This window comes from Podarcis filfolensis (assembly GCF_964270895.1).
Source record: "Podarcis filfolensis genome assembly, chromosome: 10".
Classification (NCBI taxonomy): Eukaryota; Metazoa; Chordata; class Lepidosauria; order Squamata; family Lacertidae; genus Podarcis; species Podarcis filfolensis.
Window position 1 is genome coordinate 14,047,002 of NC_139612.1, and position 20,302 is coordinate 14,067,303.

The following is a 20,302-nucleotide window of genomic DNA, read 5'->3' on the forward strand; positions in this document are numbered from 1 at the left end:
CCCAGTGCCTCACCCCCTCCTTCTTCCGAACTCGGGGGTGATTTATGGCAACAGCGGGTGAAAACGGCATCTCTCCCCCCTGGAGAGATGAAGGGAGACTGATATACTCCCCATAATCAGCCTCTAATTACCTCGTGCGAGCTGGATAGATGTTAATATCCGCCATCTTCCAAGGCGCCCCTAGCGGCCCCCCTCAGGACCACAATTGTAATAGGGAATGCATTGTATGAAAAGACAAGGCTATCTCCTCCCTTTGTCATGATTCTGACAACCACATGTGCACATAGCACCAATGGGAGTCCCCCCCCCTTAATTCTTGTCCAGTTTTGGAGGTTCGGACCAAGAGCATTTGTTTTGGTGTTTTGTCGGTCCAAATGCCCCGTGCCTCAAGAAACATCACTCCATGTATGAGCCCACTTGCTGCCTGAAATCTAGTCTGCAGGCTTTTCTGTCAGTTTCATTTTTGTGGGCAGTAGCGACAATCACAGCTCAGAGTAGGGGTCCTTACAGTGGCAGCTTCAAAACTCTGGAACTTACAGGAGGTCAGATGCCTCTTGCTCAAAACGATGCAACTGGTTTTGGGTTCTGTGGCTACTTAATATGTTGTTGGATGTTCTCGATGTTTGTTCTATCTGTATTTTTTTAAAAGTATTTATTGTAAACTCCTCCAAACAGCCAGAAAAGTGGCATGCCAATATTTTAATATATAAATAAGTAGATGGATCAGAATACATCTCTCCCATAGTCGAGGGGAGCCCAAACTTTTTTCAAAGAGGGCCAGATATGATGAAGTGAACATGCATGGGGGCCAACCAATGTTGTTGAGTTTTTTTTAGGATCTTACCCCAAAGTTGTTGAACCAACCAGTGGGCCAGATTGAGCCCACAAGTCAGACTTTGTACATGGCTCCTATAGTCCTATTGCATTAAAAATGGATCCCTGAAATATATTATTCTTTTGTGTAACTAGAAATGTATTCTAGAATAAATAAATGAGTACAATGAATTCTTTTTTTAAAAAAATACTTGCTAAATTTCAACACACTTACTTTTGGTTTGGTGTTTGTTTTTTTCTCTGTCAGGTTTTTTGGAAACTATCCAGCATTCTGGGTAAAACTCAGTATTGCAAGGAGGAAATAGCATTTCTGATCGAGATGAGATTTTTATCTGCAGTGCCTATGATCCAACAATTCCCTCGGTGACAACAAATATATCATCACCTTTCCATTGTAAGGCCTGTAGCTATTTTCTTTCTTGATACAAACAACTTTTAATACATCCTTTCATATGTTAGCAATATACTTCCCCAGATTTATCATAAAATCAAAACTGGAGAGAGAATTTTTCATTCGGAAGACTAATGGCTACAATAAATTCTTGAGCTAGGATGAAAACATGAAGAGGAAGTACGGGGAGAGGAAAGACTCCCATCATCAATATCCTGTACAAAGGCTTTTGTTTAGTTAAGCTACAGGATGATCCAAGGTTTGCAGTTCAAAAGAGCCTCTTCTGCATCTACTCTACGTAAAGCCCTAGTGGGCTTTATGCTCCAGCAATGAGGTATGTGTGCAACCCTGCCAGTTTCTAACCCTGCTTCCCTTCCACAAGGTCTGCAAAGCCCGATAGACATCCTGGCTAAAGTGGGAACCCTGGTAGCATTACCCATGGTCGAGGCTAGTGGAAAGAGGGCTTGATCATTGTGTTGTGTTGGGTGATATAGGGAGTGGCGTTATCGCCTTCAATATGGGAGTCCCAAGCTGTGACTGCCTTTCTAGGTCAAAGCTAGCACGGCAGGAAGCAGATCACGTGACCAATGGCATCTCTTGATGCCAATTTGAATATTTGAATGTGAAATGTGCAGAGCAGCCTCATGGACGCAGCTGTATCGGAAACAAAGTATCATCTGATCCCGGTGTTTTCACAGCTAAGAACATAAAAAGATAAGAAGATCCCTGCTGGTTGAAACCAAAAGTCTATCTGCTCCAGCTTTCTGTTCTCACTGTGGCCAGCTGGATACCAATGAGAAGCCGCCAAGCGGGGCACAAGTGCAAAACGCCCGCTGTTGTCCCTCAGCAGCTGGTTTTTGGAGTCTTACAGCTGCTGATACCGTCGGTGATGTACAGGCATAACAGCTTTATCCTCCGTGAGTTTCTCCAGTCCTCTTTTAAAACTATTGACAGCCCTTTTCAAGCATTCTGTTTTTTTGCGTGATGGAAATCATGTAAGGGAGAGCAGGAGTGCACTGGAAAATTCCATACCCTCCAGCATCCCTTTTCCGCCATCCTGGCTTTCATGAGTTTGATGGTGAATTTTTTTGAAGGAGGGAGCCTGCTTTATGGATGGAGGGATTTCTGCACCGTATAGAATTGGGGATCTAAATTCTGCCAAGAGCCTCCAGGAATGCAGAAGTTTCTCCACCTCAGATGTTTGTCCTTACCAGATTCTGGACAGCTGGTTGGGGGAGGGATGGTGAAATACCCAAAACGTTCACCAACATGTTTAGCCTGGAGAAGAGGAGGTTAAGGGGTGATATGATAGCCATGTTCAAGTATATAAAAGGATGTCACAGAGGAGGGAGAAAGGTTGTTTTCTGCTGCTCCAGAGAAGCGGACACGGAGCAATGGATCCAAACTACAAGAAAGAAGATTCCACCTAAACATTAGAAAGAACTTCCTGACAGTAAGAGCTGTTCAACAGTGGAATTTGCTGCCAAGGAGTGTGGTGGAGTCTCCTTCTTTGGAGGTCTTTAAGCAGAGGCTTGACAACCATATGTCAGGAGTGCTCTGATGGTGTTTCCTGCTCGGCAGGGGGTTGGACTCGATGGCCCTTGTGGTCTCTTCCAACTCTATGATTCTATGATTCTATGCCCTTGCTCTCCCTCATGGGATTTTCATTGCACAAAGAAACAGAATGCCTGAATTGGACTTACGTTGATGGCCATGACTAGATCTTGTGGGGCTTCCTAGGAATGACCCATGTAAAAACACTGCACTTCTTTTAAAAAAATATTAAAAATATACTTTTCAGGTTTATACATTTCACTGATTTTATGATCATTGTGACATTTCAAAACTTGACTTCCTCCCCCCTCTTTCTGTGGCCCCTTAAAATTATTTTTAATATATTCTGCATATCCAAATTAACTTAATCTGCTCATGTATTCGTCTTTTTTAAATATATGCTCTTAGGAAACTGCAGCTTCTTACCATAATCCTGCCAGTGCTCTTATCTGTTTACAATTTATCTGTAAATATTCAATAAACCATTTCCATTTTTTTATAAAAAAATTGTTACCTTGATTTCTTATTTTTCCGGTAAGCTTTCTCCATTTCTGCATATTCTGTAAGTTTTTGTATCCATTCTTCTTTTGCTGGGATTTCTGTGCATGTATTGCATGTAGTGGTTGCAACACTGAATCTACCAAACAATCATATCAATACAAATGGAGACATGCAAACATGTGGCAGTATCTTCATGGCTAAGCTGGTGCAGTCATTATAAAAACAAATCTTCATTGCTCTAGGAGAGTGGTGGAGAACCTCAGGCCCAGCAGCAAAAAGGCAGCCTTCCAGGTTTTTTCCACAAGCCTCTCCTCTCATCGACTCTGCTTTGCACTCTCATTTCGCTGGCTGGAATGTGCCCTTGAACTCAGGGGTGTAGGAAGGGGGGTGCAGGGGTACGGTCCACCCCGGGTGTCATCCCCGAGGGGGTGACAAAACAGCATGCTGCAGGGGGTGGCACTTACCACGCAGCCTGGCCTGCAGCAAGCCCAAGCCACGCGTCTCTCCTGGGAGTGACTCAGTGGCTTGGGGCCCTGCACTGCCCGAAACAGCAGCATGAAGCTTGCATCCTCCAGGTGGACTCCATGGGCAGCCCGCTGCACCACCCCCTTGGGTGGATCACCATGCCTCCCCCTGGGCAGATCGCCACGGCACCCCCATGCGCAGATCGCTGTGTTAGAATTCCTGCTCCATGTTTGCAGTCATGGGATTGTTGTCTATCACATGACTGTATATGTTTTGACTCCACAGAGTGGGAAGTGACAGAGACAGGATGTTTGTGTTACTGTGTTCCATGAAGTGGGACTATTGTCCTTTGTTTTTTCTCTTTGCTGCCTGATGCTAGAGAGAGAGGGAGCCATGTTGCAGTGCTCCGTGTGTGTTTATATGTAAATAAAGTAGATTAGCCAAAATGCTGAGTTGCACAGACTCTGTGGATCCCTAAGTGTGCCGATGTCTGTTGTTTGGGCTGAAGAAAGCTTTTGAACCTCCTGAACGATCAACCAGAAGGGAGAGAACATGCCAGTTGGGCATGTGTCTCTGCCAGGGTCCTACTTGAGTGTAGGCTGAGCTCCTGACACGCCGCACTGCTCCCGTGGGTGGCTCGCCTGGGCCCTGTCGCTCCAGGTGCTAGAACAACTAGCTACACCCCTGCTTAAATTCAGATAAGGCTTGTCCAAATGAGGAACAGAGAGGAGTGTTTAAGTGCAGGTAGAAACTTTACTACAGTACCAAGGTAAAGTTTGCATCCACTGCTCTTCCCATTTTGGGCTAGCAACGTTGGCCCCCACTGGCATAAGGCCCTCAAAAGGCAGCCCAGGCGGCAATGTGACTCTTGGGCTGAAAATAAGACACCCCCCCACACACACACACATACACCTTTCCTCTGTGGCTTCATTCCTCAAGAACTTGTTGAGAAAGAGGGCGAGAGACCCTTGTTTCCTTCAACGCTGAAAAGCAATATTTATATCTCAAGTAAAAGTCGACAGTTTCAAATGCAGAGAATTAATTGAATGTGTGTGTGTTTTCCACTGCTGGGAAACCGAAGAGGTCCACAATTCATATATCCACATAAACAATAAGAATATATAGTATTAGTTAATGTTAAAAGCACGTGCTAAATTATTTTCATGCCATTATGAGTTTGGATGTGCACTTTTCACAGCTACGGGTAAATAAATAATACTAATTTAATTTGTTTTCCCCTTACAGCAGAAATGGAAAAGGAAAGAACAACGTTCCCAGTAGAGCACTTGGTTAGTTATTACTTTAGAGAGCCGTTTTAGTCAATACATGCACCTGGGTCTCAGGCAATGCCTGCATTATGGTCTGCTCAACAAAGCAACACAAACTGAAGGGGGGGAAACTGACCAAGCAGCATATTCTACATCATCCAGTATGTCAAATTCTGCCAGGAATACTTATTTGAATTTGAGTGTAATGTGAAAGTGAAAGAGCAATTCCTGGTCAGACTCCAAACACCCAAAAATGCATACCGCTTTGGGATGATTTTGTGCCCTGTTGACGTATTTGTGAAACTTCAAAAATGCACACAGTAGGGATGTGCACAGATGATGAGGGTTGGTTGTTGTTTTTTACCCCAATTTAGTATTTTGCATAGGAGACCAAATCCGTTAGGACCAATATGGCTCCAAATCCTGATTCAGGAAATCTGGTGGTTTTTCATTTCACTAGTCATTATTATGAGAAAAACAAAAATTGTTGTAACTTTATTTCTCTTTGACAGAAGCAGATAAAATTTGCAGGCAAAGTAACCCAATCTAAATGGATAATATCTGCTGAATTTCAGACAAATATGTTTGGAGGGTTTTATGCATATCACCTGTAAAAAAAGGGGGGGTTAAAAGTTTGAAACCGACTCCCTCTGTTTTTTTAAGGATTAGATGAAATTTTCAGGCATGATAGCTTCTCCCAAGGAGATGACAACTGCCAAATTTCAGAGTGACAAATACAGCTGTTTTCTTATAAGGGCAGCCTTTACAGTTGTGAGTGGTTAAAACAGCTCCTGTGTTGTTTGTGGGGTGAAAACCAATATATATGAAAATAGCATATGTCAGAGAGTACTCCAGAAAAATATCAGAAGGATAGGTGCAGGGGTTAGGGAGCGATGGTAAATGGGGGAGGGGAATAGCTGTCAGCTCAAGTTCTGCTCAACTTGTACCAAAAATCGCAGAAACAAAACACAAAGCTGATTTGAAAGGAGTTTCTGCGAAACCAGAAGGACTCAGACTTCAAGCGTTTTCCAAGCAGGCACTATGTGAGTTTAAGGACAAGTATACACAACAGCCCTGCAATAATGACTGCTTTTACTAGTCAGCCCATAATGGCTCTCTGTTTTTTTAAAATAATAATAATAATAATGACTTGTTTGTCATAGGAAACTACCTTTCCCAAGGGTCATGTTCCTGCTCCTAATTAAACAACATAGATGATGATAATAATAATAATAATAATAATAATAATAATAATAATAATAATAATAATAATAATTTATTTATACCCCGCCCATCTGGCTGGGTTTCCCCAGCCACTCTGGGCGGCTTCCAACAGAATATTAAAATACAATAGTCTATTAAACATTAAAAGCTTTCCTAAACAGGTCTGCCTTCAGATGTCTTCTAAAAGTCTGGTAGTTGTTTTTCTCTTTGACATCTAGTATAGCAGCCCTTCTTGTCATTAGTACCACCAAATAAGTCGCATGAGGGGGGGAAACGGGAAACTTTTGGGGTGTCCTGGTTTTTACTTTTCAAAATACAACAACCCTAATTCAAGCCCAAAGTAGCTCATTGTGGGTGAGCCCATGCTGAACTGAGTCCAGGGACCGTTGCGCATCATTTTTAGCAGAATCCGAATATGGGCAGATGCAATGCTTTTCATCTAGTTTAACTGGATATGTTTGCGATGCTCTTTATTGTTTTACTGCACAAGCTGACAATATATAATGGGTGGTCAAGAAATTGAATGATGGATGGCTGAAAGAATGAACATGCTTAAGTTAGGACAAGCATGGTGCAATTCAGTGCTACAACTACAAAACTGCCCCTCATCTAAAAAAAATTGTCCCTTTTTATAAAACACTAATTTGTCCCTTTTTATAAAACACACAGGGCTGGAAATCTTTATGTGAGTAACACTGCAGTTGCGTGTTGAGGTCCCCAAGCCACCCCTCAAAATAACTCACAACTCACTCATAATTTTTAAGGTTTTTGGCATAATTTTGGCCACAACTTTATTAAAATACATACCTGTGAGTGGTTGCTTAGGCATCGGTTAAGACTATCTGTCCCCCCGCCTGGGACAGAACTGACTTCCGAACTCCCTCGAAAGCCAGTGAAGGGAAAACAATATTGAGGAGCAATGGAGCTGAGTCACAGGCCCTCACTGCTCACCCACGTGCTCCCCAGGGCTTGCCGGCCCTAGTCCCATTTCAGAGACTCGGACGAAATCGTGGCAAGCCCCTGGATTCCTTTAACGGAATTCCCTTCCAGCACCATTGGAGGGGCAGGCCCAGCCAATCCTTACCCCTCCTCCAACCAATTTATAACCAATGCCTAACCACAACCTTACAAGTTGTGACGATTTGCTACGTAGTAGGCAAAAACCAAATGGCGCAGCCAATCAGCCAGATGGACATAATTCCTACCAGGCCCCTGCCGCAACAGCAGACGACCCCATGACAGGCATAGCAAGGTCAACCAAAACACCCTGAACTCAGGGTGGGTGGGAGGGTGATCCGATGCACTCAGCGAAAGAGAAAGCAATAAGCTGAGTGCCCCAATATTTAAAACCTTCGATCCCACCCACCACATTGCAACATGCAATTTGCCCCAGCAACCCAGCCATCCAATCATTGCCCCAGGTCAGCATATTCAACCCTGCCTGGCAACAGAGGGATGGCTCGGCGGACCCCACCGCAACACGTACTCTCATTTCAAGGAGAACACTCTCACTCACTCTTCGTGGTTTAAAAGATGAGATTTGGTGGGAGAAGGGATTATATTTTGTGCCTTCAGTTCCAATCGTCTTTGCGATGTGGAAAAACAAAAATATAAATGCAGGAGTAGTTGCTCTCTGAAATGTACAAAGCTTGGTAGTAGGATTTTATAAATGGGGAGAGGAACTTGGAAGCTTACAGAAACCAAGTCAGGCCCACGTGTCCTCCAGGAACACTCCTGTTGGCAAAGAACAATGCAAAGCAAGCATATGTAGGCTTCCGGTGACCCAGTATGGAAGGAAGGAGCTGAAAACAAGAGAATTGCATGCATAACAAACCTCTACAATAAAGGGAAGCAATTTAATATTACCCTCTTTGCATGGATTGTTGTGAACAGGCAGAGGCAAACTCGGCCCTCCAGATGTTTTGGGACTACAGTTCCCATCATCCCTGACCACTGGTCCTGTTAGCTAGGGATGATGGGAGTTGTAATCCCAAAACATCTGGAGGGCCGAGTTTGCCTATGCCTGATTGTGACGATAAAGCCCTATCACTTGGTCAGCCATATTCCCACTAGGTGACAAAGACTGCATTTGGCAAACAATGTAAATAACATGCAGCTGTCCCTTATGGCGATCAAACCTGCAACTTGCAACCTTGGCATTATCAGCACCACGCTCAAAAGATTTTTGTATTTTTATTTTTAAAGTTACATCTCCCCCACCCCTCTAGTCTGATCTGTATGTCCCTGGGACTTTTACTCAGAGTCTGCTCAAAGACTGATAAACAGTATGAGCAACATAACAGCATCAGCACAGGTGTGTTAAATTCCCTAAATATTCCAGATACAAAACACAGTCTCAGCTGCCAAAACACTGCTGACTGTCTTGAATGACATGTTCATGCTTTTGAAAGCTGCTGTGATGCTAGAATACCGCCATCTGGTTGGGGAGGGGGGAATTAAAGATCTCTGTTTTTTGAGATGCAAAAGAGAAATGGGACCCTCAGCTCTTTGGGATGCATCCAGGGGGCAGGGGGAAATCTCTTCTACGTCTCTATTTAAAAGGAGCCTTTTCTTCCTTGCTTCTAATCACCCTGCATGCAGAACAGAGAAGTAATTTGGCATTTACTATCTCCCGAAGTCACTGAGTGATTGAGGCAAAGCATATTGCCTGACGGTGCACATAATAAATGAAAAGAGGGGAGCGGGTGGACCTTAAAAAAAATATATCTTATTTCTGTGCTGGAAACCTGACATAGTTTAGCGAGGGATGAATGTCATCGCTTAGAAATGAAAGGTTATGCTATATTAGTTAACAAAATTGCTGCCTCGAGACAACGGAGGTAGCAGATGTTCCATCACATGACCCAGTGACCTTTACCACTTAAAGGTCAAACGCTGCGCCTTCGCACAAAAGGTGTCATTTGAGAATCGGGGTTTGTGTGTATTTGTCATGTAGCTCAATCAAGGAGATATGACAACAAATAGCTGGTCAAAGTCTGTCAGGGTCAGCCAAAGCGTGATAGAGTACTCCAGGTCACCTTAATGGCTCCAATACTACAATTCACGTCGATGTCAGCATGCATCGTAGTAAATGGCTTCCGTGTTATGTATTTTTCTTCACTAATTGCTTCTTTGACCTTATTGTTAACCAACCACTTTTGATTAGAAAATTGCTCCATGAAATCAGATTCTTACGGCAGAGTAACAGCTGTCTAATGGCTGTTGAGGTACACCCATCAATCAATATTTTAGGGCGTACTTGATTTTCCATTTGCTGTCAGATGACAAAAGAAAACATCTACGAACAGATAATAAGCAAACAATTTGCAAATGTAGACGTTTTGACGATAGCACCTTTCTGGTTTATTTTCTTCAGAGAATAAATAGCACAGTTTAAGCATTCGGACAATTTCTCAAATATTACCCATTGTTGAAAATAATACCAAAGCTGCAATCCTGCATGCTAACCCAAGAGTATATTTCACTGAATTCAGTAGGCCTCATTTCTGAGTAGGCATGCATAGGATTGTAATGTTAGGTAAGTGGGGGCAGACTTTGGTAATATTTCATAATATGGCGCCCTATGCGAGGCCAAAATTTGGCACCTCCAATTGGATCTTCTCAATTACGAATCTTCTGTATTTTGTGTCCCCTTAGCTTGGCACCCTTTACAAAGGAACCACCTCCATTGCCCTAAATCCAGCGCTGAGGTAAACATCAGCTTCAAGTACTGGGACTCATTTTATTTTTCGCTACCTTAGTTCCCCTGTTTCAGCTTGCACTTTAAATGAAAAAAAACGAATAAAGAAATGCACTTGGTTTTTTTAAAAAGGAATAAAATTCTGAGGGCAATTTACATACTCCATATTTAGTATCTTTTCAATCAATGAATGAGGAATTTGTCCTATTATACCAAGCAACTATATAAACCTCAGCTATACCTCTTGTAAATGGGACGCGGGTGGTGCTGTGGTCTAAACGACAGAGCCGAGGGCTGGCTGATCAAAAGGTCGGCGGTTTGAATCCCCGTGACGGGGTGAGCTCCCGTTGCTCGGTCCCTGCTCCTGCCAACCTAGCAGTTCGAAAGCATGTCAAGTGCAAGTAGATAAATAGGTACATCTCCGGCGGAAAGGTAAACGGCGTTTCCATGCACTGCTCTGGTTCACCAGAAGCGGCTTAGTCATGCTGGCCACATGACCCGGAAGCTGTCTGTGGACAAACGCTAGCTCCCTCGGCCTATAGAGCGAGATGAGCCCTGCAACCCCAGAGTCGTCCGCGACTGGACCTAACAGTCAGGGATACCTTTACCTTCACCTTTATACCTCTTGTAACAAAGGTAAAAGGTAAATGACCCCTGGATGATTAAGTCCAGTCAAAGGCGACTATGGGGTTGCGGCGCTCATCTCGCTTTTCAGGCCGAGGGAGCCGGTGTTCGTCCACAGAAAGCTTTCCAGGTCATGTGGCCGGCATGACTAAACCACTTCTGGCACAACGGAACACCATGACAGAAACCAGAGTGCACAGAAACGCCGTTTATCTTCCTGCCGCGGTTGTACCTATTTATCTACTTGCACGGGCGTGCTTTCAAAGTGCTAGGTTGGCAGGAGCTGGGACAGAGCAGTGGGAGCTCACCCCACCGTGGCGATTCAAACCGCTGACCTTCTGATCAGCAAGCCCAAGAGGCTCAGTGGTTTAGACCACAGCACCACCTGCATCCCACATCAATCCAAAAAGGTCCCATAGAAGTTTGCAGGTGTTTTGTGGACAGTAGCATTTGGCTTCGCCCCTCCTGACTGACTTCAGCTCCTTGGACTGCATTGGAAGCCACCTCTTTTGCCCAAAATTCTGGAGCTTCATTTTCAGAGATTCTTTATTAATCTATTTTTCATTTTAGCAAGGTGAGACACATGTATAAAATTTTATTAAACATGAAGCGCCAAAAGATTTGTAAGCACTGTACATATATTAAAGGATAAGACAGTCCCTGCCTGCAGGCTCACAATCGAATAGACTATATGAAAGGAAAAAACGGGAATGGAGAAAAAAATGGGAAGAGGGAAGTAAGCATCTGAGCAGCTGCCCCTTCACTGGCCCATAGATGAGGCCAAATTGGTAACCCCTTTGCCAAGATGTTCTTCCTGTGAGGCATGGGGTGTAGTCTCTGAGGGGTCATAGCTGTACCTACTGTATGTACCCTAAACTCTACAGACACAGGAAAACCACCAAATAGGGAAGAATGTCCTATACAGTGGTACCTCAGGTTACATACGCTTCAGGTTACATACGCTTCAGGTTACAAACTCCGCTAACCCAGAAATAGTGCTTCAGGTTAAGAACTTTGCTTCAGGATGAGAACACAAATCGTGCTCTGGTGGCCCCATTAGCTAAAGTGGTGCTTCAGGTTAAGAACAGTTTCAGGTTAAGAACAGACCTCCGGAACGAATTAAGTACTTAACCTGAGGTACCACTGTATGCAGGGGGGTGGGACAAGCTCCATGCAACTGCTCCTTCTCTGACCAATGGATGGGGTCCGGATGTTCTCCTCCTTCCCATGATGATATTTTTAGGGGTCAAGGGAATGTGCCCTGGCTGGTGGCAGAGGCCAGAGTGGACCTCCCTTAAACGCTACAGTCCCAGGGCCACTAGCAGTTAGGGCAGAGTACAGTGGTATCTCTGGTTGCAAACTTAATTCGTTCTGGAGGTCCATTCTTAACCTGAAACCGTTCTTAACCTGAGGTATCACTTTAGCTAATGGGGCCTTCCACTGCCGCCATGCCACCACCGCGCGATTTCTGTTCTCATCCTGAGGTAAAGTTCTTAACCCGAGGTACTACTTCCGTGTTAGCGGAGTCTGTAACCCGAAGTGTTTGTAACCTGAGGTGTTTGTAACCTGAGGTACCACTGTATTCTTTTTCTTTTTCAGGTAGGTATTCTTAGTCTTTTTCAGGTAGGAGAGGAGTGAGCTCTCTGCAGCTGCTCCTTCGGTTCATAGGACCAAGTTACTCTTCCTGGGAGGCACATGGTAGAGCTTTTCCATGGACCGTAGCACCTTGACAGATGACAGAGGCTAAAGTATGATTCGTTGTGGATCTGCACCCTTCAAACACATCTCTTCTTGCAGCCTGTTCCACCAAAATACACAGTGTCTGAACAAAACAATTCCTCACACTGCTCCATTTCATCCAGAATTGACCTCAGGGCAAGAGCAGGTTGGGAGTGTGCAAGTTCTATTTTGGAAAGTCTGAAGCAAAATCCAGATAAGGCTGTGGCACTATTAGTGGGTAGTTCCCTAAACTGGATGAATGGGAGGTTGCTGGCTCATGACAGGGTTATACTCCCTCTGAAGGATCCATTGCTGTCGCTTGAAGCTCAGGTGGCCTCCATGGCACAGAGAGCTTTCTATCAGCTGGCCCAGCTGCACCTCTGTGTGGACAGGGATAGCCTAACTTCTACAGTGGTACCTCGGGTTAAGAACTTAATTCGTTCTGGAGGTCCGTTCTTCACCTGAAACTGTTCTTAACCTGAAGCACCACTTTAGCTAATGGGGCCTCCCGCTGCGGCTGCGCCACCGCCGCGTGATTTCTGTTCTCATCCTGGAGCAAAGTTCTTAACCCGAGGTACTATTTCTGGGTTATCAGAGTCTGTAACCTGAAGCGACTATAACCTGAAGCATCTGTAACCTGAGGTACCACTGTATTGTCTATGCTCTGGTAACTTCTAGGTTAAATTACAGCAACACGTTATATGTGGGCTGGCTCTGAAGATGGTTCGGAAACTTCACCTGGTGCAGAATTTGGCAGCCAAGTTGCTCACTGGGTTAAGATGGTTTGAGCATATAATGCCAATTCTGGCTCCAGCTACACTGGCTGCCTTTAGCTTCTGGGCCCAATTCAAAGTTCTGGTTTTGACCTATAAAACGGGTCAGGAGCACAATATCTTAAGGACTGCCTCTGCCCATGTGAACCAACATGTAGGGGCAGAGGAAGGGGGATGCAGTAGGGGCGGTCCGCCCCAGGCGTCACCTCTGGGGGGGTGACAAAATGCCGGGCGGTACTCACCGCGGGGCCTGCAGTGCGCCCGAGCCACGCGTCTCTCCTGGGAGATAAGTGGTGGCTTGGGTGCACGCAGACTCCGTGCTGCCTGAACAGTCCACCCATTGCCTCCCCCTCAGCTGTAGGGCAGCTGAGTGGGAGGAGGCAGGCAGAATCCTTGGAGGCCCCACAGAGCGTCCTGCCCCGGCTGGCCCCACCCCCGCAGGCAGCTAGCCCCACCCCCGAGCATCAGGCACATGCGCCGCCCCAGATGCCCAATCGGCTTGCTCTGCCACTGCTAACCTGGACCCCACAACCATCCTCTGAAGCCCTTCTTCATGTGGCTCCTCTACGAGAGGTCTGGAGGGTGGCAACATGAGAACAGGCCTTTTCTGCAGTGACCCCCCGTCTGTGGAACCCTCTCCCAAAGGAGGCTCACCTGGGCCCTTGTTACATGGTACCGGGCAAAACTTTCTCTTCTCCCACGCTTTTTGCCAATTAAACAATCTATGGCCTTTTAAACTTGGTGGGGTTGTTGTTTTTGTTTGATACTATGTGATGTGTTTTTGCGTTTTTGTATTGTAAGTCGCCCGGTGATCCTCGGATGAAGGGCAGTATAGAAATCAAACCTGAAGGAGCATTTCCACCCCATCATTCAGTCCGGACACTGAGGTCCACTTCAGAGGGCCTTCTGGCCCTCACTGTGAGGTTGCAGAGAACCAGGCAGAGGGCCTCCTCGGGAGTGGCACCCACCCTGTGGAACACCCTCCCGTCAGATGTCAAGGAAATCAACAACTATCTGACTTTTAGAAGACATCTGAAGGCAGCCCTGTTTAGGAAAGTATTTAATGTTTGATGTTTTATCGCTTTAATCATCATCATCATCTGTTTGGAGCTGCCCAGAGTGGCTGGGGAAACCCAGCCAGATGGGCAGGGAATAATAATAATAATAATAATAATAATAATAATAATAATAATATGACATCAGAAGTAAAACTGCATTGCTTTTCTTGCTCCCACTCAGGAAGCAGGTTATGTCCCACAGAAGTTCCCTTTCTTTTGAAATGAATGGGGAAACCTCTGCAGCTATTGCAGCCCCATATGCCAAACACAGACAGGAATTGGATTAGGGTATGTATGTGACAGAACCCCCTGGAGAAACATTAACTTACCCACGTCTAAGGTTTGTTTGACTAAATCCCTCCTCTTTTAAGCAGCATTTTTACACTACTGGACTAGCCATAAATTAATCCTGATATAAATGAGATTCAAAGCCCTACATAAATATAAATGGGAAAGCTTATAATTATTTGATTTATATACTAATTTAAATATTGACAAGGTCATTCTATCATGTAAAAGGCTTGGGCTTTATAAAGATGCACGCTTAATCTACGTTTTGCACATTTTTTGTTTTTTTGTACCCCCTTCCTTCTCTCCAGGTGGTTACTGTCAATTAAGAAATAAACTTGGAGAATATGGTTGCATGTACCTTTAATCGGGGTTCAGCTGTAGATATTAGTGCGGCAAAGTAGGTTGTGGTGAAATTTGTGTAAATCATAAACCGATGGGGCAGATCAGTTCATTAATCCACCCTGACAGGTTAATTTCATTCCATTTCTAACTTGTCAGTTCAGAACATGGAGCAAATAATCAAAAACCTTTAAATCAAATACACAAAATCAAGACTAATTGAATACATTTTGTGCACGCCAATAACCCAATCCATTTTTCAAAGGCTAATAAGAAAGCTTGTTAAACTGTAAAAAATATATGCCTGTTGGGTCTTGTAGGGCAAGAAAGATGTTGACATAGCAAATTGACTTTGGGGTAAATACATTCTGGAAGAAACACGTTCAGAGGTGTGCCATGTGTGTGTGTGCACAAATATGCCCTTCATATTTTAAGCAAGCCAAAGAGGTACTTACCCCTTCAGTAAATTTAAAGTGAAAGTAGTGGGATTTATATATAGCTCATTATACTGGAGTTGTGAATATGAATTCTGCGTCCAGGGCAGCTGTCTACCAGCTCCGTCTGGTATGCTGGCTGAGTCCCTGCCTGCGTGAACACTGTCTCACCAGAGTGGTACATGCTCTGGTTATCTCTCGCTTGGACTACTGCAATGTGCTCTACATGGGGCTGCCTTTGAAGGTGTCTCAGAACTACAACTAATCCAGAATGCGACCGCCAGACTGGTTCAGGCACAAGAGTTTGAACATTCTTTGGATGAACTCTTGCCACAACTATGAGCTTGCCACAGCTATCTTGAGTTTGACACAGAACCCACATGCCATGAGACAGCCAGGCTGGCAAGGAGTTGCAGCACCAAGGATAGCTCCTGGTGAGCCGCTTGCTCCAGCAAATGCCAGAGATGAGTTGAGGCCTTATGAGCCTTATGAGTTGTGGTTCAACAACATCTGGGGACCCACAGGTTGAGAAATGCTGCTCTAGTCCAACCCTCTGCAATCATAATCAGCTAGATCATTGGTAGGCAAACTAAGGCCTGGGGGCCGGATCCGGCCCAATCACCTTCTAAATCCGGCCCGTGGACGGTCTGGGAATCAGCGTGTTTTTACATGAGTAGAATGTCTCCTTTTATTTAAAATGCATCTCTGGGGCATAGGAATTCGTTCATTCTCCCCACAAAAAAAATATATAGTCCGGCCCCCCACAAGGTCTGAGGGACAGTGGACTGGCCCCCTGCTGAAAAAGTTTGCTGACCTCTGAGCTAGATCATATAATGGCAGGTGCCCATCCAGCTTCTGCTTAAAAACCTTCAGCCAGAACTCAGGTGGCGTTAAGTCAATACAAATTGGACATGCAGGCTGACTATTACAAATAAAAAAAATGTAACTAAAAACCAACACCAAGACATTTAAAAAGCAATATTTATGAAAGAACTGTGGTGCATTATCAGCCAGCTGTTCAGTAAGAACAGTAAATGGTTGACAAATAGAGGTCATTTGAGGTTAGTGCAGCAAGTTGAGAATACAGAATGTCTTCCCAAAACCATAGGGGTTAAATTTATATCTCCATTAATCTAGCTCAGCTGCATAAAAGGGTGTGACTGGTAGGGTAGCTCTTCTAAAACCACAGAGGTAGACAGTCCAATTTGTCATAGCTGCTGCGGACAGAGCAGGAGGAAAATTTCCATAAACTAGCCATTTGATCAGGCACTTCATAGAAGATAAATATGTTCATCATACAATCGTAGCATAATTATACATACCCCAGGACAAGTCTATGTTCTAGTATTGACTACTGCAAGTGAAGCACCGGTAGCAAGCAATCAATGTTCCCTTTAGTGTGCGCTCTCAAATTGATTCTGAGCAAGTTACAATAATAATGCAGTGATATAAATCATGTTGCAGCGCTCTGAATGTATAGCTCCTTCCCTGAGATTTTTGGAAGACAAATTAGGCTTTATCTGAGTTATGCAGTTGGAAGTTATTCACGATGAAATGAAAATGCTCATCATGACTGAGGGAGACATTTCCAGGTGCATCTCCCATGCTTCTTTTAAGAACATAAGGCAAATGGCGCAAAATGATGGTCTGAATATAGGACAGACTTGAAAGTCTCGCTCTTCTCTAGGTGATCATGGCTGTCCTAACAGCTGTTGGATTATCCATAGGAGATTTTCCTTCGAAGCATTACTCAAAGAAGCTTCTTGCAATTTTGGTGAGGGGGAAAGACCGTCTATAAGCTGCAGGGCCCAAAGAGCTGTTGGCTCTATCTCGCAAGTGGTTTCCAAATGAATGCCACCACTGAACCAGAGAATCGTATCCAATGTAGCACTAATTCATTTAGCAGTTTACTTGTTGCACCGGAGGAAATTTGTTGTGCAAGGGGAAAACGCAAGCACATTACTGTAATGGTTCTAGGGGTTGCTCGTGCGTAAACCGGCGCCACACCTGCCTGGGTTGCCTGAGTGAACCTTTTCTGTCCGGACAGCCACTCGCCCGTGGCTGTCTCAATCGCTGGCAGAATCCGTCAGTGGGCGTTTCTTGAACTTCTTCCAGCAAAGAAGCTCTTTGACGCCTAGTCTCCGCCTACTCTCCCTGCGCGGAAGCCTTCTGCGCAAGGAGGGTGTGGGCAGCGGAGGACCCGTGCTCTCCCCGCTGGTTTCCGGCGAGGAGTCATGGAGCCACCTCGCCGATTCCCCCATCTGCCCTCCTTCTCCACTGGTGCTACGCTGATTCCCTTCCCCAGAAGATGGGCTGCCTCTCCCCATCCCGGGGCGCTCTCTGGAGTCCCTCTGGAGCCCGCTCTCTCCCTCCGGCCCTGATGGCAGTTCCCTGACAATTACTAAATAGGGTTGCACAAAAGATTGTAAGTAAGAATAAGCTGTTGCACAATGGAAAACGTCTTGGGGATGGACACACACACACACACACACACTTACAAAAAGAGAGAAAGAAAAAATGCTGAGAGTCTGAGGGTCCTGCTCTTGCCTCTCTCCACCAGGCCTAGGGTGGGGACTGATAGACTACAAAAGAACTGCTTTTTAATTGTGTTGTTGTTTTAAAAAAAGTAAACTATTTTTATGTTTTTGTGGGGGGTTATTTGGCTGTGTCTGTTTATATTTTGATCATGTGTTGTAATTTTATCTTGTGAACCACCCTGAGACCTGTGGGTATAGGGTGGTACATAAATTTAATAAGAAGGAAGGAAGGAAGGAAGGAAGGAAACCTATGTCAGGAGCTCATCCTACACTCGAGTAGGACCCTGGCAGAGACACATGCCCAACTGGCATGTTCTCTCCCTCCTGGTCGATCGTTCGGGAGCGTCATAAGCTTTCTTCAGCCTGAGCATCACAGCGACCGATGCCAATCAACACCGGCACACTTAGGGATCTGCAGAGTCTTCGCAGCTTGCGTAACAGACCTCAGCAACTCAGCATTTTGGCTAATCTACTTTATTTACATATAAACACACACGGAGCACTGCAACATGGCTCCCTCTCTCTCTAGCATCAGACAGCAAAGAGAAAAAGAACAAAGGACAATAGTCCCTCTTCAATGGAACACAGTAACACAAGCATCCTGTCTCCGTCACTTCCCACTCTGTGGAGTCAAAACATACACCGTCATGTGATAGACAGAAATCCCATGACTGCAATCATGGAGCAGGAATTCTAACAACCTACCCCTCTCCCCTCCAGGATTGATCAGTCTATACAAATTTGCCAAAGTCCTGTTTGTGATTTCAGTGGTTGCCATTCTTCAGGGTTGTCAGACGTCTGCAGACAGTCAGGTTGTGCATCTATAGCAGTGACCAGAGGAGGAATGATCCCCTAGAGAAGCGTAGACAGAAGAAATGCCATGGTGCAACTGCAGCAGCCCAACCGGATGCCTTCATCTGGCCCAGCTACAACAAAACATGTCTCTCCAGTATCAGCCTCTACAGCCACAGCAAGCGCTGCAATCTTCCAACAGTTTGACTCAAGGGCGTCGGCTTGGGCCCTAGCTTATGGGTGACCAATGGTGCACGTGACATAACGGTGTTTCTGAGGCCTTGCAAAACCTCTGACGCAACTTCTGGTTTCTACCAAAAGTCATGTTGGAGGCCTAGCAGGGCCTCAGATGTTGCTTCCAAAGGCGCTTGGGGCCTAGAGGTCACGTCTGAATCCTCATGAGGCGTCATGAAACCGGAAGTTGAGTTGAAGCCCCACAGTATTGTGAGGGCCCAGGCACCCAGGGCCACCTAGAGTTGGCGCCAGTGGTTTGACTTCACCAACAAAGGCACATTCATCCATTGTCTCCCAAGACAGACAGATGCCAACAGATCACTTCATTCAGCCTATACTTCTGAATGCAGTTTTGGGGGTTGTGGTAATGATTTGGGCAAAATTGTACCTTTTAAAAAAGGATTTATTTATATCAATATATATTATGTTACAGTTGTTTGACGGGCTTACGTTAGTGGTTATTACTGTCATAATTGCTGAGTCTAGAAAGAAAGTGCTAATGACTCAAGGTAATTCTTATTCTTTGGCTGGATCCTGCATAAATCTGACTGTTTTAATATCCTGTGTTTATTGTCCACTTAATTCAGCTGCCAACGCAAAGCAGATTTGATATATAAAATCATGATCCTGAAATTCTATTTGGCAATTTATTAATATCGTGTCTCTGATTATAGCAAGGCTAAAGAGCGGAACGCTCTGTGTGAGCTTTTTTATTTTTATTTTTTTAGTCCACATTGCATAATTCAGAACTATTTTTGGTAACTGGTGGCAACAATGCTACCTTTTGTGCAACTATGTTTGAATAAATAGCTAATATGAAGAAAATTATCCCGCTAAAGAAAAGTGGATTTTTCCAGTTTTGGAGTAACTTCTGAAACTCTGCAATACAGTGGTACCTTGGTTCTCGAACTGCTTAGTTGTCGAACAAATTGGCTCCCAAACACTGTCAACCTGGAAATAAGTTTGCAAACGTTTTTTGTTTTTGTTTTTCTTTTTTTGATTTCCCCCCAAAAAAATTTATTCATTTTATAACACAACTATACAACACAAACAGAAATAAACAATACAAACAAATTCTTGTCTTATCCTTATTTTTTCTAAACATTGTTAGGTGGGCTTCCCCAAGTCCCCCTATCTGATTTTCATTTTACCTCATCTTTAGCAGTTTACATATATCATAATTTTTAACCATTTTTTAAATGGTCAAACAGATTCCTCACTGGCCTTGCAGACAACTTCATTGTCCAGAAAGTGGGAGAAGCAACAAGAGGAACAGCCATTTTAGATCTGGTCCTAACCAATGTTGATGACCTGGTTAGTGGGGTAGAAGTGGAAGGATCATTAGGCGCGAGTGATCATGCTCTTCTGAAGTTTACTATACAGCGGAAAGGAGCAGCCAAGCATACTAGGACTCAATTTCTTGACTTTAAGAAAGCCGACTTCATAAAACTTAGGGAAGTGCTGGGTGAGATCCCATGGACAGTAATACTAAAAGGAAAGGGAGTTCATGATGGCTGGGAGTTTGTTAAGAGGGAGATAGTAAAAGCACAACTTCAGGCAATAC

The 20,302-nt window shown here is 44.6% G+C and overlaps 1 long non-coding RNA gene across 6 annotated transcripts in view; it reads left to right on the plus strand.

Annotated features, from left to right (window-relative positions):
- The window catches only part of LOC310744257, a 40,597-nt gene that overhangs the window by 3,483 nt on the left and 16,812 nt on the right, over window positions 1-20,302 (plus strand). Inside the window, exons 3-7 of one of the 6 annotated variants that reach the window (XR_014539459.1) lie at window positions 4,991-5,034; window positions 9,895-9,947; window positions 14,293-14,399; window positions 16,863-17,145; window positions 17,585-17,708. This is a non-coding gene — a long non-coding RNA (uncharacterized lncRNA). Of the gene's footprint in view, window positions 1-4,990; window positions 5,035-5,676; window positions 5,900-9,894; window positions 10,000-14,292; window positions 14,400-16,862; window positions 17,146-17,584; window positions 17,709-20,302 lie in introns of those variants that run through there. The other 5 variants (XR_014539460.1, XR_014539457.1, XR_014539458.1 and 2 more) reach the window with 5 other exon arrangements.